At 44.7% G+C, this 25,178-nt stretch overlaps 1 long non-coding RNA gene across 3 annotated transcripts; it reads left to right on the forward strand.

Annotated features, from left to right (window-relative positions):
• Positions 1 to 200: 200 nt before the first annotated feature.
• On the forward strand, positions 201 to 9,502 carry LOC130191136 (uncharacterized). Of its 3 annotated transcripts, XR_008831129.1 has the most exons (6): positions 201 to 1,168; positions 3,306 to 3,403; positions 4,424 to 4,521; positions 5,538 to 5,635; positions 6,664 to 6,761; positions 8,413 to 9,502. It is a non-coding gene; the product is annotated as an uncharacterized LOC130191136 (long non-coding RNA). The 3 variants fall into 3 exon arrangements; XR_008831128.1 differs by lacking the exon at positions 201 to 1,168 and having other exon boundaries at positions 2,665 to 3,403; XR_008831130.1 differs by lacking the exons at positions 201 to 1,168; positions 4,424 to 4,521; positions 5,538 to 5,635; positions 6,664 to 6,761 and having other exon boundaries at positions 2,665 to 3,403.
• Positions 9,503 to 25,178: the final 15,676 nt, after the last annotated feature.

The following is a 25,178-nucleotide window of genomic DNA, read 5'->3' on the forward strand; positions in this document are numbered from 1 at the left end:
CTGACTCGCGTCCCAAACCTTCGCGATACACGTAAGAAAGCTGTGTGTTGTTAACGCGTTACCCGTTTTAATTCGCGGGTTGTATCTGTGAAACTAGCTCTGTTTACAAACTGCCGCTGTCTTCCGGCGGCATTTGACTTCCGGTTTGAGATCGCGAAGAAGAGCGGATATAACGAGCTGACTCGGCCCCAAACCTTCGTGTTACACGTAAGAAAGCTGTGTGTTGTTAACGTGTTCCCCGTTATAATTCGGCGGGTTATATCTGTGAAACTAGCTCTGTTTACGTAACTGCCGCGGTCTCACTTCCGGTTTGAGTTCTGCGAGATGTAAACAAAGATCACGTGACGCTAAACGTGCCGTGATGTTTCCCCAGCTAACATGACTCAAATAGCTAGTGTAACACTATATTCTATGTCTAAATCGTGAATACAGTAAGAGGCTGGTCATCCTTCTCATGCAGTTATTGAAGGTTACTGGTCTGTTGTTTTGAGTTGAAGTCATTGAATGAGCAGTGTGTGCTGATCAATGCATTGAGTATTCTCATTAAAATAATCTGTTGCTGGTCTGACAGCATCTTAGCCTTATTTGTTCAGCTGTAACTCTCACAATGTAAAATAGACTTGGGGTGCAAATGGAAAAATATATCACAATATATTTTTAGCATATATTCAGTGATTCACCGTGTCAGCTCTTTGATCCTTGTTGCAGTGTGACCTGTCGGAGTTGTCTTACAGTCACGGGCAGGATGCAGTGTTACTTGCTCTGGTTACTTGTTTAATGTTGTGATTACTATACGCTATGAAAGGAACCCTTATTTATGCTTAGAATTATGTGATCTAAAGCTGGGGTTCAGAGGTTTTAAAGTGTATTTTGAATATTAATCAGTGCAGCCCCCTATATGTTCTTGTTAGACTTTAGAATAGGCCATGCACACTGCTGTAAGTTATTTGCCATTTAATAAACGTTTAATAGACTTTTCAAATAAAGTCACTTTGGTAACTTGTGAGTATCTCAACAAACATCATTACTATAATTTCTAAATGCAGTCTTTTTTTCAATCTGAATTCCAGGTGACACACAATCAGGCTCCTGCTGTGGCAGTGGACACGGAGACGCCTTTAGACTGGACTAGCTATGATGGATGTGACCCAAATAGAGCTACCGTCAGGTAAGGGACTATTGTAAACACTGTTGTCTCTATATATGTTGACCTGTACACGATGTAGCTCTATCAAGATAGGGATGTGTTCTCATTGCTTTTCTGATGCAGCATGTCAGTCAGCTTACTCATGGAGTTATTCGATGGACTTCAGATTCAGGGATGAGACTTAATCTAAAACGCATATATATCTAGTGTTGCAGCCAGAGAGACAGTTAATTTCACACACACACACGTTTGTAACCCTAAGCCAAGCCATAGTTGATTGAAAGCTTCATTGATATCAACAAAGGTATGGGGGTTTCAAGTCATCTCATTCTCACTTTAAGTGACTTCACATCATTTGTATAACACATTTTAGCATCTAACCTCCGGTTATTATATATATATATATATATGAGGAAGGCCACGGGTCCAGACGGCATCAGCTCAAGGCTCCTCAAATCCTGTGCAGACCAGCTGTGCGGGATAGTGGAGCACGTCTTCAACTTGAGCTTGAGGCTGGGGAAAGTACCACAGCTGTGGAAGACCTCCTGTGTGGTACCAGTACCGAAGACCCCGCGGCCCAAGGACCTCAACAGCTTCAGGCCGGTGGCATTAACCTCCCACCTGATGAAGACCCTGGAGAGGTTGGTCCTTGTCCAGCTTCGCCCCCTGGTGAGCTCATCGCTGGACCCACTTCAGTTCACCTACCAACCTGGCATCGGGGTGGATGACGCCGTCATCTTCCTGCTGCAGCGATGCCTCTCTCACCTGGAAAAGGCTGGAAACACTGTGAGAGTCATGTTCTTCTCCAGTGCCTTCAACACCATCCAGCCTTTGCTTCTGAGGGACCAGCTGGAGCAGTCTGGGGTGGACCACCACCTCATGGGTCCTGGACCACCTCACCAACCGTCCACAGTATGTGAGGATAGGGGGATGTGAGTCAGACCGGGTCTCCTGCAGCACAGGGGCTCCACAGGGAACCGTTCTGGCTCCATTCCTCTTCACCATCTACACCTCGGACTTCAATCACAACTCCGACCACGTCTACCTGCAAAAGTTCTCTGATGACTCTGCAATCGTCGGCCTCGTCTCTGCCGACGATGACAGGGAGTACAGGGAACTGAACCAGGACTTTTTGGAATGGTGCCAGCGTAACCGCCTCCACATCAACTCCAGTAAGACCAAGGAGCTGGTGGTGGACTTCCGCCATGGTAAACGCACTCCTCCGGTACCAGTGAGCATCCAGGGACTGGACATTGAGATTGTAAAGTCTTATAAGTACCTGGGTGTTCACCTGAACAACAAACTGGACTGGGCTGACCACGCACTTAATAAAAAGGGACAGAGCAGACTCTTTCTGCTGAGGAGGCTGAGGTCCTGAAGACCTTCTTGGACTCTGTGGTGGCATCAGCCATCTTTGATGGAGTGGTTTTCTGGAGCAGCAGCATGGCAGCGGCTGACAGGAAGAGGCTGAACGAGCTGCTAAAGAAGGCCAGCAGCGTGCTGGGTGTCCTGTGGATGCTGTGGAGGTGGTGGGGGACGGGAGGATGATGGCAAAGCTCTCGTCTCTGATGAACCACGCCTCCCTCCCCATGCATGACGCTCTCTCAGCTCTGCACAGCTCCTTCAGCCACCGGCTGATTCCTCCCCGTGTCTGAGGAGAGGAACCACAAGTCCTTCCTTCCTGCTGCTGTCAGGCTCCACAACACACTGCAGTAGATCCTGGCAAACTCAACACTTTACTCAGCACTTTACTTTGTTTTCCCCTTGTATATTTAGTATTAGTATTTAGATTTTAGTTTTTTAGTATTTAGTTTTGTGTTTTATAATTATTTCTATTAATGCTCTGATGTGCACCGCTGCTGTGATTTTTGAAATTTCCCCACTGTGGGACGAATAAAGGTATATATCATATCATATATAGTTCTACTTTGTGAGCTGTTATAGGTTTTAAAGTGTATTTTGAATATGAATCAGTGCAGCCCCTATATGTTCTTGTTAGACTTTAGAATAGGCCATGCACACTGCTGTAAGTTATTTGCCATTTAATAAACGTTTAATAGACTTTTCAAATAAAGTCACTTTGGTAACTTGTGAGTATCTCAACATACATCATGACTATAATTTCTAAATGCAGTCTTTTTTTCAATCTGCATTCCAGGTGACACACAATCAGGCTCCTGCTGTGGCAGTGGACACGGAGACGCCTTTAGACTGGACTACCTATGATGGATGTGACCCAAATAGAGCTACCGTCAGGTAAGGGAGTATTGTAAACACTGTTGTCTCTATATATGTTGACCTGTACACGATGTAGCTCTATCAAGATAGGGATGTGTTCTCATTGCTTTTCTGATGCAGCATGTCAGTCAGCTTACTCATGGAGTTATTCGATGGACTTCAGATTCAGGGATGAGTCTTAATCTAAAACGCATATATATCTAGTGTTGCAGCCAGAGAGACAGTTAATTTCACATACACGCACACACGTTCGAACCCTAAGCCAAGCCATAGTTGATTGAAAGCTTCATTGATATCAACAAAGGTATGGGGGTTTCAGGTCCCTTAAGGGCCAGTGTTTTACTCAATTGCATTTCTCAGTACTATACATTGACTTGTGTATGTAGAATATACACTAGTCTAAACTAATCTATCCTTATGCAGCCCTGGTGTTTTAGTCAAACTATAAGTGACTTTATATCACTTCAACAAAACATTTCAGGATCTAACCTCAAGTGAAAACAGGTGTAAATGTATACTTAATGAGCTGTTGTATTTGTCAAAGAGGTATTTTGAACATGCTCCATTGCAGGCCGTAATATGTTGTTAAAAGATAACAACCTCACACACATAGTTCCTAGTCCATCCTTATGGGGCCCGCCCTGGATTTCTATCTCACTTTAAAGGATTTCATATTTAACCTCACACACACACACTTTTCTAGTTCATCCTTATGGGGCCCTGTCATCTCATTCTCGCTTTAAGTGACTTCACATCATTTGTACAACACATTTTAGCATCTAACCTCCGGTTATTATATATGTAGATATAGTTCTACTTTGTGAGCTGTTATAGGTTTTAAAGTGTATTTTGAATATGAATCAGTGCAGCCCCCTATATGTTCTTGTTAGACTTTAGAATAGGCCATGCACACTGCTTTAAGTTATTTGCCATTTAATAGACTTTTCAAATAAAGTCACTTTGGTAACTTGTGAGTATCTCAACATACATCATTACTATAATTTCTAAATGCAGTCTTTTTTTCAATCTGAATTCCAGGTGACACACAATCAGGCTCCTGCTGTGGCAGTGGACACGGAGACGCCTTTAGACTGGACTACCTATGATGGATGTGACCCAAATAGAGCCACCGTCAGGTAAGGGAGTATTGTAAACACTGTTGTCTCTATATGTTAACCTGTACACGATGTAGCTCTATCAAGATAGGGATGTGTTCTCATTGCTTTTCTGATGCAGCATGTCAGTCAGCTTACTCATGGAGTTATTCGATGGACTTCAGATTCAGGGATGAGTCTTAATCTAAAACGCATATATATCTAGTGTTGCAGCCAGAGAGACAGTTAATTTCACATACACGCACACACGTTCGAACCCTAAGCCAAGCCATAGTTGATTGAAAGCTTCATTGATATCAACAAAGGTATGGGGGTTTCAGGTCCCTTAAGGGCCAGTGTTTTACTCAATTGCATTTCTCAGTACTATACATTGACTTGTGTATGTAGAATATACACTAGTCTAAACTAATCTATCCTTATGCAGCCCTGGTGTTTTAGTCAAACTATAAGTGACTTTATATCACTTCAACAAAACATTTCAGGATCTAACCTCAAGTGAAAACAGGTGTAAATGTATACTTAATGAGCTGTTGTATTTGTCAAAGAGGTATTTTGAACATGCTCCATTGCAGGCCGTAATATGTTGTTAAAAGATAACAACCTCACACACATAGTTCCTAGTCCATCCTTATGGGGCCCGCCCTGGATTTCTATCTCACTTTAAAGGATTTCATATTTAACCTCACACACACACTTTTCTAGTTCATCCTTATGGGGCCCTGTCATCTCATTCTCGCTTTAAGTGACTTCACATCATTTGTACAACACATTTTAGCATCTAACCTCCGGTTATTATATATGTAGATATAGTTCTACTTTGTGAGCTGTTATAGGTTTTAAAGTGTATTTTGAATATGAATCAGTGCAGCCCCCTATATGTTCTTGTTAGACTTTAGAATAGGCCATGCACACTGCTTTAAGTTATTTGCCATTTAATAGACTTTTCAAATAAAGTCACTTTGGTAACTTGTGAGTATCTCAACATACATCATTATTATAATTTCTAAATGCAGTCTTTTTTTCAATCTGAATTCCAGGTGACACACAATCAGGCTCCTGCTGTGGCAGTGGACACGGAGACGCCTTTAGACTGGACTACCTATGATGGATGTGTCCCAAATAGAGCCACCGTCAGGTAAGGGAGTATTGTAAACACTGTTGTCTCTTTATATGTTAACCTGTACACGATGTAGCTCTATCAAGATAGGGATGTGTTCTCATTGCTTTTCTGATGCAGCATGTCAGTAAGCTTACTCATGGAGTTATTCGATAGACTTCAGATTCAGGGATGAGTCTTAATCTAAAACGCATATATATCTAGTGTTGCAGCCAGAGAGACAGTTAATTTCACATACACACACACAGTTGTAACCCTATGCCAAGCCATAGTTGATTGAAAGCTTCATTAATATCAACAAAGGTATGGGGGTTTCAGGTCCCTGAAGGGCCAGTGTTTTACTCAATTGCATTTCTCAGTACTATACATTGACTTGTGTATGTAGAATATACACAAGTCTAAACTAGTCTATCCTTATGCAGCCCTGGTGTTTTAGTCAAACTATAAGTGACGTTATATCATTTCAACAAAACATTTCAGGATCTAACCTCAAGTTAAAACAGGTGTAAATGTATACTTAATGAGCTGTTGTATTTGTCAAAGAGTTATTTTGAACATGCGCCATTGCAGGACGTAATATGTTGTTAAAAGATAACAACCTCACACACACAGTTCATAGTCCATCCTTATGGGGCCCGCCCTGGATTTCTATCTCACTTTAAAGGATTTCATATTTAACCTCACACACACACTTTTCTAGTTTATCCTTATGGGGCCCTGTCATCTCATTCTCGCTTTAAGTGACTTCACATCATTTGTACAACACATTTTAGCATCTAACCTCCGGTTATTACATATATATATATATATATATAGTTCTACTTTGTGAGCTGTTATAGGTTTTAAAGTGTATTTTGAATATGAATCAGTACAGCCCCTATATGTTCTTGTTTGACTTTAGAATAGGCCATGCACACTGCTTTAAGTTATTTGCCATTTAATAAACATTTAATAGACTTTTCAAATAAAGTCAATTTGGTAACTTGTGAGTATCTCATCATTACTATAATTTCTAAATGCAGTCTTTTTTTCAATCTGAATTCCAGGTGACACACAATCAGGCTCCTGCTGTGGCAGTGGACACGGAGACGCCTTTAGACTGGACTAGCTATGATGGATGTGATCCAAATAGAGCTACCGTCAGGTAAGGGAGTATTGTAAACACTGTTGTCTCTATATATGTTGACCTGTACACGATGTAGCTCTATCAAGATAGGGATGTGTTCTCATTGCTTTTCTGATGCAGCATGTCAGTCAGCTTACTCATGGAGTTATTCGATAGACTTCAGATTCAGGGATGAGTCTTAATCTAAAACGCATATATATCTAGTGTGGCAGCCAGAGAGACAGTTAATTTCACATACACACACTCATGTTTGTTTCTACTCTATCCTTATGGGGCCCTGGGGTTTTATTCAAACTATAAGTGACTTTATATAATTTTAACAAAACATTTTAGGATCTAACTTCAAGTTAATACAGGTGTAAATGTATACTTAATGAGCTGTAGTCATTTTCAAAGAGGTATTTTGAACATGGCCCATTTTGCAGGCCATAATATGCTGTTGAGAGAAAACAACCTCACACACATCCTTGCTATCCTATCCTTGTGGGGCCCTGGCATTTTATTCAAACTATAAGTGACTTTACATAATTTTAACAAAACATTTTAGCATCTAATCTCAAGTTAATACAGGTGTAAATATATACTTAATGAGCTGTAGTCATTTTCAAAGAGGTATTTTGAACATGCTCTATTTTGCAGGCCATAATATGTTGTTGAGAGAAAACAACCTCACACACCTACTTGCTTTCCTATCCTTGTGGGGCCCTGGCGTTTTATTCAAACTATAAGTGACTTTATATAATTTTAACAAAACATTTTAGGATCTAACCTCAAGTTAATACAGGTGTAAATATATACTTAATGAGCTATAGTCATTTTCAAAGAGGTATTTTGAACATGCTCTATTTTGCAGGCCATAATATGTTGTTGAGAGAAAACAACCTCACACACCTACTTGCTTTCCTATCCTTGTGGGGTCCTGGCGTTTTATTCAAACTCTAAGTGACTTTATATAATTTTAACAAAACATTTTAGGATCTAAGCTCAAGTTAATACAGGTGTAATTGTATACTTAATGAGCTGTAGTCATTTTCAAAGAGGTATTTTGAACATGGCCCATTTTGCAGGCCATAATATGCTGTTGAGAGAAAACAACCTCACACACATCCTTGCTATCCTATCCTTGTGGGGCCCTGGCATTTTATTCAAACTATAAGTGACTTTACATAATTTTAACAAAACATTTTAGCATCTAACCTCAAGTTAATACAGGTGTAAATGTATACTTAATGAGCTGTAGTCATTTTCAAAGAGGTATTTTGAGCATGCCCCATTTTGCAGGCCATAATATGCTGTTGAGAGAAAACAACCTCACACATCCTTGCTATCCTATCCTTGTGGGGCCCTGGCGTTTTATTCCAGCTATAATTCATTTTATATCGTTTGAACAAAGCATTTTAGGATCTAAACTCAAGTTATTACAGCTTTTATAGTACACTTACTGCATGTTTAAATGGGTATTTTGAATATGAGCCATCGCAGCACCCTATATGTTGTTGTGAGACATGTTAGATCTCTAAAAAAGTCAGTGCCATGCACTTAGCTTATTAAATTAAATCAGACATGGTTTTTACATGAACTTTCTTTTGTTGTTTGTTAATATCTGCATATACAGTATCATGATGTACTCGTAATAAGTACTAATTATTCTCTGATTCATTATTTTTAGGGGTTTACTGTTGGAGGCTTTCCCCTAGTGGATTATCCAGACAGCGATGAAACCGATGATGATTGTTGCCTGTGCAGAAAGTCTCAGGCCCATCATCTGGCCGGAGTTATTTTTGACCAGGCACTATGATGGGACACAGCGGATCCTCCGCGCCGACCAATGCATGTCAGTTTGCTGGTACAAATGATTGATTATGAGTATCTCACTATCACCTGGATTGGTTTACTTACAACCGAGGTGCCAGTGCCTCTCTCTGGACCAGTGACAAGCTTGCTAGCTGGTGAGTTTGTAGCTATGGGCAAACACACTATGGAACACTCGTGCCACGGACGGGCATGACCTCCCAGCACCATCATATTAATGTTTTTATAACTTTGTCTTGTGTCTATTTCACTTTTCTGTTGAAAAGATAACTGAGACTTCTGCTAGCTTTGAGGCACTGCTTAGAACTGCTTTGCAAAGCATAGATAGTCTTCACTTTAGATTAGATCACAGAACATACTTGACTAATACTTAACTGACGAGTAGTAACTACTGAATTAATCATGACGTTTTTTTCATGCTTTGTAAAGCATAGATAGTCTTCACATTAGATACTAAACTAATACTTTAATAATGAGTAGTAACTACCTGAATTAATCATGAATTGCTCCTTTTGATCATTTACTAACACTTTACAAATGATCTTAGTAATCATCTCTAAGTCCTTCCAATTTAATTTACAAATGGGGAATTCATAATAAAGTTTGAAACCCCAATGTTATTAATCAAGAATGAAACATTACAACTGTTTATGAATTGCATACTAATGAGTTACTAATGAGGATTCATGTTTTAATAATGCTTTATAAATGATGCATTCAGTGATTATTCATGCTTTACTAATGCTAAATAGTGTAATTAATATAAAGTGCAACCAAGTTATGTATTTTCGACCACAACTTGTTAATTAACGTCAATAGACAAATGTTCATGTTTTCTTTGAGATTGGCCTCTTAAAGTTTTGTCTATTAAACCAGAATATGTTGGTTAATATGTACCAATAGACTTTTGTTCATGTGTGTGTGTTATTAAAAACCTGCTCAATTGATTTGGAGAAGGTTTCATTGCTGAAAGTGTTGAGCATAAGGTAATTCTATGAATACAATGTTAATGCCTTGTCTATCTAAAAGTCACTCTTTGGTTAGTCCTGCTATGCCTTTGGTAAGCAAGGAAAAACAATGAATAACATGGTTGCTTCCAGATAGTATTAATGTGTCTTGCTAAGATATATAAACGAGAAATGCGGGGCCAGCAAAGATATAAAACCTTGACATGTAAATGTGTGTGAGAATGGACCCCACAAGTTGTGAATGCTAGAAACGGACCCCACGAAGTAACCAAAAAACTAGCGCAAAGAAAATAGTTTGGAAATTGGATAAAGTGAATAGATATTAAATGTATAGATTTTTTTGTTATCATGCCTGATTTTTTACGGAGGTGTAGAACCACTAGAAAGGGTGGGCCCCACAATTGGGTAAAACAAGTTCAGGCCCCACAAAGGAGGTACGCAAGGATGTGTGTGTGTGTGTGTGTGTGTGCTCTAATTGGTTAAAACCCATTGTGGCTTGCTTCTTATTCGCCCCCCCCACACACACACACACTACCGGCTGCTAGCACACCGCTGCTGTCAACAGCGCTTGCTAAGGCGTTAACAAACTTTTACCCCCCCCCCCCCCCCGGGGCTTTGAGCGCCGGTTGACAGCCACACTTCCTGATGACAGATGCTCAGCGTGATGGATAGGGCTCACTTCTCCTCACACTCCGCTCCATTTATCTTGAGTAGCCCGAGTTGGGCATCGGAGATGTGTGTGTGTGTGTGTGTGTGTGTGTGTAAAAGAGAAGAAACATAGGGCAGGGGGGGGGGGGAGGGGGCATCTGTATGTCCCCTGGCATCTATTTGCTTTTAACCGCTAAGTCATTACGACCTAATACATGTAGATTGTGATGGAGGGGGGGATCAGTGGAGTGTTATGGAGGCAAGCAGATGCTCGCCTCTGGAGTTATTACATACAGAGATGATTAGTGTTGGGTGTCTGTGTGATGGGGGGGGGGGGCTCAGTGAACTGATGGAAGGCCTTCAAGCTCGGAGAGAGAGGGAAAGGTATTTCATCCAGAGGCTCATTTGCATATTTTATGAGGAGACTTGAAGCGTGGCGGGTCGGGTTGGAGCCTGACGGATGACGGGAAATAGGAATGAAGTGGGATGGGGGGGGGGGGCAGAGACCCGCTCTCCCCAAAACACCTCTGAGCCACAGGACCCCCCTTCACCTTCATGTGTGTGTGTGTGTGTGTGAACCGGGACCACAGATATAACACAGATATATACACAGATATATACACAGATATAACACAGATATATACACAGATATATACACAGATATAACACAGATATAACACAGATATAACACAGATATATACACAGATATATACACAGATATAACACAGATATATACACAGATATAACACAGATATATACACAGATATAACACAGATATAACACAGATATATACACAGATATAACACAGATATAACACAGATATATACACAGATATATCACAGATATAACACAGATATAACACAGATATATACACAGATATAACACATATATAACACAGATATAACACAGATATAACACAGATATATCACAGATATAACACAGATATAACACAGATATAACACAGATATATACACAGATATATACACAGATATATCACAGATATATACACATATATAACACAGATATATACACAGATATAACACAGATATATCACAGATATATACACAGATATATACACAGATATATACACAGATATAACACAGATATATCACAGATATATACACAGATATATACACATATATATACACAGATATATACACAGATATAACACAGATATAACACAGATATATACACAGATATATACACATATATATACACAGATATAACACAGATATATCACAGATATATACACAGATATATACACAGATATAACACAGATATAACACAGATATATACACAGATATATACACAGATATAACACAGATATATACACAGATATATCCACAGATATAACACAGATATATACACAGATATATACACAGATATAACACAGATATATACACAGATATAACACAGATATAACACAGATATAACACAGATATATACACAGATATAACACAGATATAACACAGATATAACACAGATATATCCACAGATATAACACAGATATATACACAGATATATACACAGATATAACACAGATATAACACAGATATAACACAGATATATACACAGATATATACACAGATATATCACAGATATATACACAGATATATACACAGATATATACACAGATATATCCACAGATATAAACACAGATATATACACAGATATAATACAGATATATACACAGATATATACACAGATATATCCACAGATATAGCACAGATATATACACAGATATATACACAGATATATACACAGATATAACACAGATATATACACAGATATATACACAGATATATCCACAGATATAAACACAGATATATACACAGATATATACACAGATATATACACAGATATAACACAGATATATACACAGATATATACACAGATATATCCACAGATATATACACAGATATATACACAGATATAACACAGATATAACACAGATATATACACAGATATAACACAGATATAACACAGATATATACACAGATATAACACAGATATAACACAGATATAACACAGATATATACACAGATATAACACAGATATAACACAGATATAACACAGATATATACACAGATATATACACAGATATAACACAGATATAACACATATATATACACAGATATAACACAGATATAACACAGATATATACACAGATATAACACAGATATATACACAGATATAACACAGATATATACACAGATATATACACAGATATAACACAGATATAACACAGATATATACACAGATATAACACAGATATATACACAGATATAACACAGATATATACACAGATATAACACATATATAACACAGATATAACACAGATATATACACAGATATAACACAGATATAACATAGATATAACACAGATATATACACAGATTTATCACAGATAATTTCTGAAGGCACCAAGTCAAGCAGCAGGGCGCGGGGGGGGGGGGTGGTAGGCATCTCTAACAACTTCCTGTAATTGGGATTCATTGAAAAGCAAGCGGAGGGTAAAGATTTTGAAATTATAAGCTATTATGTGCCAGAGAGAGTAAGTGAGGGGGGGGCGGGACATAAAATCCAGCTGACAAGCCGAGGCAAATTATCCCAGGACCATTACGAAAATCACTTAATTGTCGGCAATTCTGTCAGGTCAATTGACTCTAATTGAAAAAAAAGAGAGAGAGAGAATAACAAAAAGAGAATATTATGGCAGAGGAGGAAGAGCAGAGGGAGGAGGAGGAGGGGAGAGCTTCTGATTGGAGGCCACAGAGCGGCTCACATGGTGTAACACGCTGGCAGCTGTGATGAACACGTTACTCCCCTGAGAGGAAGAGACAGGAAGTGAAGAGAACCCGTCAGTCCAGGTCCTCATGACGGGCTGCTGCTACGTTAGCTATAGCTCATAACGGGCTGCTGCTACGTTAGCTATAGCTCATAACGGGCTGCTGCTACGTTAGCTATAGCTCATAACGGGTTGCTGCTACGTTAGCTATAGCTCATAACGGGCTGCTGCTACGTTAGCTATAGCTCATAACGGGCTGCTGCTATGTTAGCTATAGCTCATAACGGGCTTCTGCTACGTTAGCTATAGCTCATAACGGGCTGCTGCTATGTTAGCTATAGTTCATAACGGGCTGCTGCTACGTTAGCTATAGCTCATAACGGGTTGCTGCTACGTTAGCTATAGCTCATAACGGGCTGCTGCTACGTTAGCTATAGCTCATAATGGGCTGCTGCTATGTTAGCTATAGCTCATAACGGGCTGCTGCTACATTAGCTATAGCTCATAACGGGCTGCTGCTACGTTAGCTATAGCTCATAACGGCTGCTGCTACGTTAGCTATAGCTCATAACGGGCTGCTGCTACATTAGCTATAGCTCATAACGGGCTGCTGCTACGTTAGCTATAGCTTTATAACGGGCTACAGCTACGTTAGCTATAGCTCATAACGGGCTGCTGCTACATTAGCTATAGCTTTATAACGGGCTACAGCTACGTTAGCTATAGCTCATAACGGGCTGCTGTTACGTTAGCTATAGCTCATAACGGGCTGCTGCTACATTAGCTATAGCTCATAACGGGCTGCTGCTACGTTAGCTATAGCTTTATAACGGGCTACAGCTACGTTAGCTATAGCTCATAACGGGCTACAGCTATGTTAGCTATAGCTCATAACGGGCTACAGCTAAATTAGCTATAGCTCATAACGGGCTGCTGCTACGTTAGCTATAGCTCATAACGGGCTGCTGCTACGTTAGCTATAGCTCATAACGGGCTGCTGCTACGTTATCTATAGCTCATAACGGGCTGCTGCTACGTTAGCTATAGCTCATAACGGGCTACAGCTACGTTAGCTATAGCTCATAACGGGCTGCTGCTACGTTAGCTATAGCTCATAACGGGCTACAGCTACGTTAGCTATAGCTCATAACGGGCTGCTGCTACGTTAGCTATAGCTCATAACGGGCTACAGCTATGTTAGCTATAGCTCATAACGGGCTACAGCTACGTTAGCTATAGCTCATAACGGGCTGCTGCTACGTTAGCTATAGCTCATAATGGGCTACAGCTACGTTAGCTATAGCTCATAACGGGCTGCTGCTACGTTAGCTATAGCTCATAACGGGCTACAGCTACGTTAGCTATAGCTCATAACGGGCTGCTGCTACGTTAGCTATAGCTTTATAACGGGCTACAGCTACGTTAGCTATAGCTCATAACGGGCTACAGCTACGTTAGCTATAGCTTTATAATGGGCTACAGCTACGTTAGCTATAGCTCATAATGGGCTACAGCTACGTTAGCTATAGCTCATAACGGGCTGCTGCTACGTTAGCTATAGCTTTATAACGGGCTACAGCTACGTTAGCTATAGCTCATAACGGGCTACAGCTACGTTAGCTATAGCTCATAACGGGCTGCTGCTACGTTAGCTATAGCTCATAATGGGCTACAGCTACGTTAGCTATAGCTCAAAACGGGCTACAGCTACGTTAGCTATAGCTCATAACGGGCTGCTGCTACGTTAGCTATAGCTTTATAACGGGCTACAGCTACGTTAGCTATAGCTCAAAACGGGCTACAGCTACGTTAGCTATAGCTCATAACGGGCTGCTGCTACGTTAGCTATAGCTTTATAACGGGCTACAGCTACGTTAGCTATAGCTCATAACGGGCTACAGCTACGTTAGCTATAGCTCATAACGGGCTACAGCTACGTTAACTATAGCTCATAACAGGCTACTGCTACAGCTACGTTAGCTATAGCTCAGAGGCGGGGCCAGAGGCAGGGTTAGAGGTGGGGCTAGGGGCGGGGCCAGAGAGTGCAGTATTTTAACAGGATGTTACTCTCAGAATCAGAAGCAGTTTTATTGCCAGGAATGTTTACACAAACGAGGAATTTTTTTTGGCGGTAGGTGCAACATTTGGACATGACAAACAAACAACAATCAACACGACAGAAAGACAACAAATAATGTGAAAGTGTTTGTGTGTGTGCTTCAAGTGGTGTGTTTTAGTTAAAAGTGTATGTTACGCGTGGCGTGTGTTTAAGTTAAAGTGCATGCAAATAAAGTGGCATGTGTGTGGAGGAGGCCTCAAGTTAAAGTGCATGTTAAAGTGACGTGTGTGGAGGAGGGAAGAAGAAGGAGGAGGTAGGAGGAGTGGGAGGAAGAGGAAGGAGCGGGAAGAAGGAGGAGAGGAAGGTGGAAGAAGAGGTGGTAGTCCTGGGGGTGACAGTCAGTCAGTCCCGGGTTCCATTGATGAGCCCGACTGCCGACGGGAAAAAACTTTTGGTGTGGCGGGTGGTCTTTGTCATGATAGACCGCAGCCTCCTCCCCGAGGGGAGGGACTCGAACAGGGAGTGTCCAGGGTGGGAGGGGTCAGCGACAATCTTTCTGGCCCGCTTCAGTGACCTGGAAGTGAACAGGACCTGGAGGGAAGGCAGATTGCAGCCGATAACCCTCTCGGCCGAGCGGATGATGCTCTGCAGCTGCACTTGTCTTTGGCCGTGGCTGCAGGGTGCCAGACGGTGATGGAGGAGCAGATGATGGACTCAACGATGGCCGTGTAGAATTGTACCATCATTCTCCCTGGCAGGTTGAATTTCCTCAGCTGCCTCAGGAAGAACATCCTCTGCTGGGCCTTCTTGGTGATGGAGCCGATGTTCAGCTCCCACTTGAGGTCCTGGGTGATGATGGAGCCCAGGAAGCGGACGGACTCCACAGCGTCGACGGGGGAGTCACACAGGATGAGAGGGGCGGGTGGGGCTGCATTCCTCCTGAAATCCACAACCATCTCCACTGTCTTCAGAGCGTTGAGCTCCAGGTTGTTCTGGCTGCACCAGGTCACCAGGTGGTCAGTCTCCCACCTGTAGGCGGTCTCGTCCCCGCCAGAGATGAGCCCAATGAGGGTGGTGTCATCCGCGAACTTTAGGAGCTTGACGGACTGGTGACTGGAGGTGCAGCTGTTGGTGTACAGGGAGAACAGCAGAGGGGAGAGAACACAGCCTTGGGGGGAACCTGGTGGTCCGGGAGCCTGAGACGTGTTTCCCCAGCCTCACGTGCTGCTTCCTGTCGGTCAGGAAGTCTGTGATCCACCTGCAGGTGGAGTCGGGCACGTGCAGCTGGGAGAGCTTGTCCTGCAGCAGGGACGGGACACATGTATTGTTTTATATTTATACGCCGAGACCAGAATAATTCATTCAGCGTAGAAACTGATTCATTAATGGATCCGTCCATCTTCACCGGTTCTGATCAGCTGGAAGTCATGATCAGAGTTTGGGATTCAAGATGTCCTGGGGGGTTAGCTCTCCCTGCACGTCACCCAGGTCCCCCTTGTCCCCCTGGTCCCCCCATTGTCCCCCATGTCCCCCCATTGTCCCACTTGTCCCCCTGGTCCCCCCATTGTCCCCCATGTCCCCCCTGGTCCCCCCATTGTCCCCCATGTCCCCCTGGTCCCCCCATGTCCCCCCATTGTCCCACTTGTCCCCCTGGTCCCCCCATTGTCCCCCATGTCCCCCATTGTCCCCATGTCCCCATGTCCCCTGGTCCCCATGTCCCCCATTGTCCCTCCTGGTCCCCCATGTCCCCCATTGTCCCCCATGTCCCCTGGTCCCCCATTGTCCCCCCATTGTCCCCCCTGTCCCCCCTGTCCCCTATGTCCCCCATTGTCCCCCTTGTCCCCCATGTCCCCCATGTCCCCATGTCCCCCATTGTCCCCTGGTCCCCCATGTCCCCATTGTCCCCCTTGTCCCCCATGTCCCCCCTGGTCCCCCATGTCCCCCCTGGTCCCCCTAAGAGACGAGACCACCACACCACCTGAGCAGGTGAATACTGCAGGTGTTGTTCCAGGACCAGGTGGGCGGGGTCAGACCTCTGCTCACCTGGTCCTAAAGCTTTGTGCTAATAAGAACCAACAAAGTAAGATCATTGAATTAAATCAAATTATATATCAAAAAATGCATGTGAGCAATTTAGATGCAATACTACAAAAAGCTGGAATCAGAAAATGTATTTAAGTTTTGATTATCAAAATAAAGTGAAACAAGAATAGCTTTGAGAAGAGCTTCAGTGTGTGTGTGAGTGTGTGTGAGTGTGTGTGTGTGAGTATGTGTCTGTGTGTATGTGTGTGTGTGTCTGTGTGTGTGTGTATATGTGTGTGTGTGTCTGTGTGTCTGTGTGTGTGTGTGTGTCTGTATGTTTATGTGTGTGTGTGTGTCTGTGTGTGCGTGTGTGTCATTATATGTGTGTGCGTGTGTCTGTATGTGTGTCGGTGTGTATGTGTGTGTGTGCGTGTCTGTGTGTGTGTGTGTCTGTGTGTGCGTGTGTGTCTGTATATGTGTGTGCGTGTGTGTGTGTGTCTGTATGTGTGTCTGTGTGTGTGTGTGTGTGTGTTTCCTGTTGTCGGGATGTATGAGGACCTGATTGAAAGCACACGATACAAGTGATTAATAGCTTTACTGATTAGCCAATCACCAGCCAGCACAAAGGGATAATCAGTTAATTGATCGCGGCGAAGGCTTGTCTGATAGGGCGAGTTTTAGCACTATTTGTGTGTGTGTGTGTGTGTATGTGTGTTTGTGTATTATGTGTATGTCTGTGCGTGTCTCTGTGTGTGTGTCTCTGTGAGTGTGTGTGTGTGTCTCTGTGTGTGTGTCTCTGTGAGTGTGTGTGTGTGTTTCTGTGTGTATGTGTTTGCGTTTGTGTGTGTGTCTCTGTGTGTGCGTGTCTCTGTGTGTGTGTCTCTGTGTGTGTGTGTGTGTGTCTCTGTGTGTGTCTCTGTGTGTGTGTGTTTATGTGTGTGTTTGTGTATGTATGTGTGTGTGTGTGTGTGTGTGTTTATGTGTGTGTGTGTGCGTGTCTCTGTGTGTGTCTCTGTGTGTGTGTGTTTATGTGTGTGTGTGTGCATGTAGGCAGGTTCCGTGCTCTTCGTCACAGTGAGCTTCAGGACACTACTCTGACCCTCTGAGAAGTCACATGGGTCAACATTAGAAAGTGAAACCGGATCATTAAATATATAAATCTTCATTTTGTGTTTCAAAGTTTAAAAATCAAAACAAGTCGTCCTGTTGAAGCAGAAGCTCCTGTTGCCGCGGCGACGAGTTGAGGAGACGCCATGAAGGGAGGCTACCGCTCCTCCACACTACTACTACTACTACTACTACTACTATTATTATAATAATAATAATAATAATTATTATTATTATTATAATAATAATTATTATTATTATTATTTTTCATATTTATTATTATTATTATTATTGTTGTTGATGTTATTATTATTAATATTGCTGTTATTATTAACTACCTGTGTTCAATTGTCTTAACTACAATATTGATTCATTGTTACACTAAGCTTGACAAATGTAAAAGTTTACTGTGACACTATAAACCCAGAGATTGCAACACACACAAACACACACACACACACAATCACACACATACACACACACACACAAACACACACACACAGTCACACACACACACAAAGATGCTGCCGGTGCTTTCATTCTCAGTCAGACATTCATCCCTGTCTATATGATGACATGCCACTGCTTCTTTTTGTGTGTGTGTGTGTAGAGAATACACACACACACACTTTACATATGTGTGACTTAAGGAGAAGCCGGGGCTGCGGTGGAGGCTCATTGTACTCAAGCTGCACCTTTGGGAATATGAACAAAGGACAGAGGGTGAGAGACATAGAGGCCCATAGAGGGAGAAAGAGCGATACATAGAGGCCCATAGAGGGGGAGAGAGAGAGAGAGACACACACATAGAGGCCCGTAGAGGGGGAGAGAGAGAGAGACATAGAGGCCCATAGAGGGGATAGAGAGAGAGACACACACAGAGGCCCGTAGAGGGGGAGAGAGAGAGAGACATAGAGGCCCATAGAGGGGGATAGAGAGAGAGAGACACATAGAGGCCAGTAGATGGGGGGAGAGAGAGAGAGACATAGAGGCCCATAGAGGGGAGAGAGAGACACACACATAGAGGCCCGTGAGAGGGGGAGAGAGAGAGAGACATAGAGGCCCATGAGGGGAGAGAGAGAGACATAGAGGCCCATAGAGGGGAGAGAGAGAGAGACACACACACAGAGGCCAGTAGAGGGGGAGAGAGAGAGAGAGACATAGAGGCCCATAGAGGGGAGAGAGAGAGACACACACACAGAGGCCAGTAGAGGGGAGAGAGAGAGAGAGACAGAGGCCCATAGAGGGGAGAGAGAGAGAGACACACACACAGAGGCCCGTAGGGGGGAGAGAGAGAGAGACATAGAGGCCCATAGAGGGGAGAGAGAGAGAGAGAGGCCCATAGAGGGGAGAGAGAGAGACACACACATAGAGGCCCGAGAGGGGGAGAGAGAGAGAGACATAGAGGCGCAGATGGGGGAGAGAGAGAGAGACACACACATAGAGGCCCGTAGAGGGGAGGAGAGAGAGAGAGAGACATAGTGGCCCATAGAGGGGGGGAGAGAGAGAGAGACACACACAGAGGCCCGTAGGGGGAGAGAGAGAGACATAGAGGCCCATAGAGGGGGAGAGAGAGAGAGAGACACACACATAGAGGCCCGTAGAGGGGGGGGAAGAGAGAGATAGAGACATAGAGGGGGAGAGAGAGAGAGAGACACACACATAGAGGCCAGTAGATGGGGGGGAGAGAGAGAGAGACATAGAGGCCCATAGAGGGGGAGAGAGAGACACACACATAGAGGCCCGTAGAGGGGGGGAGAGAGAGAGAGAGACATAGAGGCCCATAGAGGGGGAGAGAGAGAGAGAGACATAGAGGCCCATAGAGGGGGAGAGAGAGAGAGAGACACACACATAGAGGCCAGTAGAGGGGGGGGAGAGAGAGAGAGAGACATAGAGGCCCATAGAGGGGGAGAGAGAGAGAGAGACACACACATAGAGGCCCGTAGAGGGGGGAGAGAGAGAGAGACATAGAGGCCCATAGAGGGGGAGAGAGAGAGAGACACACACATAGAGGCCAGTAGAGGGGGGGGAGAGAGAGAGAGAGAGACACACACATAGAGGCCCATAGAGGGGGAGAGAGAGAGAGACATAGAGGCCCATAGAGGGGGAGAGAGAGAGAGAGACACACACATAGAGGCCAGTAGAGGGGGGGAGAGAGAGAGAGAGAGACATAGAGGCCCATAGAGGGAGAGAGAGAGACACACACATAGAGGCCCGTAGAGGGGGGAGAGAGAGAGAGAGACATAGAGGCCCATAGAGGGAGAGAGAGAGAGACACACACACATAGAGGCCCGTAGAGGGGGGGAGAGAGAGAGAGAGAGACATAGAGGCCCATAGAGAGAGAGAGAGAGAGACACACACACATAGAGGCCAGTAGATAGATAGATATATACTTTATTAATCCCCAAGGGGAAATTTGTCGTTACAAGTAGCAGCACCAATAAACCAAACACACAAGAATAAAAACAAAAACAAAACACAAATATAAAAAACAGGGATGAAAGATATAGAAGTATACAAAGTAAACAAAACTAAATATATATGTATATATACAACACACATGCATACACAACACACAACACCAATGACAAATCAAATCAAATAAAAAAATATTAAATATAGACAGTGTGCAAAAAGCAAAGTGTGTGTATATGTGCAGATGAAATGAAATGTGTGTGTATGTGTGTAGTGCAAACAAATGAAATGTGTGAAGTGCAGATCAACATCGTGTGGATATGAAGTTATTATTGTAGTTATTGCACTATGATCTGGCAAGAGGTGATCTGTTGTAGAGCCTCATAGCCGCCGGCAGGTTCTCCTGTATCTGTCCTTGTGGCAGCGTGAGGAGACGTCTGGAGAAAGTCCTCCTCTGTCCCTGTAGGAGGTGGTGGAGAGGGTGGTCCGGGTGGTCCGGGTGGAGAGGGTGGAGAGGGTGGTCCGGGTGGTCCGGGTGGAGAGGGTGGTCCGGGTGGTCCGGGTGGAGAGGGTGGAGAGGGTGGTCCGGGTGGTCCGGGTGGAGAGGGTGGTCCGGGTGGTCCAATATGGACAGCAGTTTCTTCAACGTCCTCCTCTCCACCACCTGTTCCAGGTGCTCCAGCTGGCAGCCGATGATGGAGCCAGCCTTCCTAACCAGTTTGTTGAGACGGCTGGTGTCACCGGCTCCGATGCTGCTCCCCCAGCAGACAATGGCAAAGTGCAGCACACTGGCCACGCCCACTGGGAGAATAACTCCAGCATCTTGCTGCACACGTTGAAGGATCGAAGCTTCCTCAGGAAAAAGAGTCGACTCCTCCCCTTCTTGTACACAGCGTTGATGTTGGCCTTCCAGTTCAGTCGGCTGTCGATGGAGACGCCCAGGTACTGGTCCTCCTCCACCAGGTACTGGTCCTCCTCCACCAGGTACTGGTCCTCCTCCATGTCCATGTCCACGTCCACGCCCAGGACACTCAGAGGGGGAGGAGCTGTCGCCTTCCTCCTGAAGTCCACCACCATCTCTCTGGTCTTGGCCACGTTCAGCCGCAGGTGGTTCTCATCGGCCCACTTTACAAAGTCACTCACCACTGCCCTGTACTCCTCCTCCCGTCCATCCCTAATACACCCGACCACTGCAGAGTCATCAGAGTACTTCTGCAGATGGCATGACTCTGTGTTGTACTGGAAGTCACTGGTGTACAGGGTGAAGAGGAAGGGAGACAGAACAGTTCCCTGTGGGCTCCAGCATCACTGACCACCGTTCAGCACACGGCCCATTCTGACAAACTGTGGCCTGTGAGGTCGTCAGTGATCCAGGAGATGGTGGACGCGCGTCCACACCGACCACCCGCAGCTTCTCACTCAGCAGCAGTGGCTGGATGGTGTTCAATGCACTGGAGAAGTCAAAGAAAGTGACTCTCACAGAGACACCGGTTCCATCCAGAGGTGCCTTGAGGCCAGATGGTGTTGACTTCTTGGGGACAGGGACCAGGCACGACGTCTTCCACAGCACCGGGACCTCCCCCTGCCTCAGGCTGAGGTTGAAGAGGCGCTGCAGGACACCAGACAGCTGGGTGGCGCAGGTCTTTAGGACCCTGGGGCTGATGCCATCAGGACCTTCCGCCCTGCGCTGGTGTAGTTTCTCCAGCTGTCTTCTCACCTGGTCAGTCGTCACAGAGAGAGAGGGGGGGAGGAGCCCATTGATGTTGAGGGCTCGGTGGATGTGCAGCTCAGCAGGGGGGACAGAGGGGGAGGTGTTTGGGAGGTGTGATGTGTGGAGGAGACAGGAGAGGGCTGTGAACTGAACCTATTGAAGAAACAGTTCAGCTGGTTGGCCCTCTCCAGGGAGCCCCCTGGCTGTCTCCCTCCCACCTTGAAGCCAGTTATCTGCTTCATCCCAGACCACACCTCCTTAGTGTTGTTCAGCTGGAGTTTGGCCTCCAGCTTCCTCCTGTAGGAGTCCTTGCCCTCCCTGAGCTTCACCTTTAGGTTGCGCTGGGCTTTCCTCAGCTCATCCCTGTCTCCAGACCTGAAAGCAGCTTTCTTCATGTTAAGAAGCGCCTTCAGGTCCCTGGTGATCCAGGGCTTGTTGTTGGGGAAGCAGCGCACAGTCCGTGATGGGATGGTGGTGTGTTCACAGAACTTGATGTATTCCGTGATGCAGTCGGTCATCCTGTTGATGTCCTCCCCGTGCGGTCCACACAGCACATCCCAGTCCGTTGACTCGAAGCAGTCCTGCAGAGCGTCGTTAGCCTCCAGAGACCACCTCCTCACAGTCCTGGTGGTCACAGCCTCTTCACCAGAGGAACATACCTGGTGTCAGCCGGACCAGGTCATGATCAGACCTGCCGAGGGGGGGAAGGGCAGTGGCGCTGTATGCGTCCTTAGTATTAGCATACAGCAAGTCCAGAGTTTTATTGTTCCTTGTTGGGCAGTCTATGTATTGATGGAAGGTTGGCAGAGCTTTTTCCAATGTGGTGTGGTTAAAGTCACCAGTGATAGCCATGAATGCTCCAGGCTGATGATTCAGCAGAGCAGACACAGTGGAGTGGATGGTGTCCACAGCTTCCTCAGCGTCAGCTGATGGTGGCACGTACACGACAACCACAATGGCGGACGTGAACTCTCTCGGCAAATAGTACGGGCGCATCCCCACGGCCAACAGTTCAATGTTCGGCTACAGAAGCGCTCCTTCACGCACACATGGTCCGGATGGCACCACCGTTCATTCACATAAACAGCGATCCCGCCCCCCCTCTTCTTACCGCTCTGTGTAGCGTCTCTGTCAGCCCGAACAGTCCTGAAGCCGGGCAAAGACGCGCTGTGATCCGGATAGTCAGCGTGTAGCCACGTCTCAGTGAAGCACAAGAGACAGCTCTCACGGAAGATCCTCTCAGTCATTACCAGCGCGCCGAGCTCATCCGTCTTATTGGCCAAAGACCTCACGTTCCCCGTTATGATCGACGGTACCGAGGGTTTGTATCTCCTCGTTTTAGCCTCCGCTGACACCGATCTGCAGTCATAGCTCTTCTCCGTGAGCTCTCCACCGATTCAGGTCTGTCGTTCAGAAGCTGCTGCCTGTCATTAGCCAGCAGCACGCTGAGCGAGTACGGTCGGTCCCTGTGTATTCTTTGTTTACTCAGCTGACACCCGGGATCTGCAGCCGCGAGCCCTTTCTCCAGCTCCACCGAGGTCTGTCTCGGTCTGTCAGAAGGCGCGCCCTGCGATGAGCGAGCTGAGCAGTGCGAGTAGACAGTACGGTCATTTGCATTTGTTGCTTGCTGCTTCCCGACGACAAAGTGAACAAAATGCCACGGGAAAAGTTGCGAAAAAAGTAGTTACTCTCCAGTGTCCGACCGTAACTTAGACCAACGTGAAAGAAAAGGAGAAGAAAAAGAGAGGAAAAGTGCAAAAAAAGACAATAAAATAAAAAGCATTGAGCAGCTACAGTAACAAGCAGCCGTTGGCACGGTGCCATTTTGAGAAGGGGGGGGGAGAGAGAGAGAGAGACATAGAGGCCCATAGAGGGAGAGAGAGAGAGAGACATAGAGGCCAGTAGAGGGGGGGAGAGAGAGAGAGAGAGACATAGAGGCCAGTAGAGGGGGGGGGAGAGAGAGAGAGAGACATAGAGGCCCATAGAGGGAGAGAGAGAGAGAGAGACATAGAGGCCAGTAGAGGGGGAGAGAGAGAGAGAGAGACATAGGGGGAGAGAGAGAGAGAGACACACACATAGAGGCCAGTAGAGGGGGAGAGAGAGAGAGAGACATAGAGGCCCATAGAGGGAGAGAGAGAGAGAGAGAGACATAGAGGCCAGTAGAGGGGGAGAGAGAGAGAGAGAGACATAGAGGCCAGTAGAGGGGGGGAGAGAGAGAGAGACACACACATAGAGGCCAGTAGAGGGGGGGAGAGAGAGAGAGAGAGACATAGAGGCCCATAGAGGGAGAGAGAGAGAGAGAGACACACACATAGAGGCCAGTAGAGGGGGGGAGAGAGAGAGAGACATAGACGATTCAAGCCTTTCTTAGAGGTGACACATTTAAATATTGTTTGATACATTTAAATAAATCAATTACAAAACGAAGATATTTATATTGAATGGGTGTAACACAAAATGTATGAATACTTTCATTTATTAGATTTATTTAGGTTACACTCACAAAAACGATTCAAGCCCTTCTTTGAGGTGACACAATTAAATATTGTTTGATACATTTAAATAAATCAATTCCAAAAATAGATATTTATATTGAATGGGTGTAACACAAAATGTATGAATACTTTCATTTATTAGATTTATTTAGGTTAGATGGTGTGCATATCAACTCAAAATAAATGTGTTTCATTGGGGACTACCCTTTGCGCATGCGCCAGCTGAGAATCAGTTGTTTTACATGAGGTGAAGACACTTCCAGGGCTGTACGGTGGTGTAGTGGCTAGCACTGTCGCCTCAAAGCCAGAGGGCCGTGGGTTCATTTCCCAGTCGGGGCGTTCTTTCTGTGTGGAGTTTGCATATTTTGTTAGTTAGTTAGTTTATATTTTGAGTTGGACAAACACAAATT

The sequence above is a fragment of the Pseudoliparis swirei genome, unplaced genomic scaffold (assembly GCF_029220125.1).
Source record: "Pseudoliparis swirei isolate HS2019 ecotype Mariana Trench unplaced genomic scaffold, NWPU_hadal_v1 hadal_27, whole genome shotgun sequence".
NCBI classification, from domain to species: domain Eukaryota; kingdom Metazoa; phylum Chordata; class Actinopteri; order Perciformes; family Liparidae; genus Pseudoliparis; species Pseudoliparis swirei.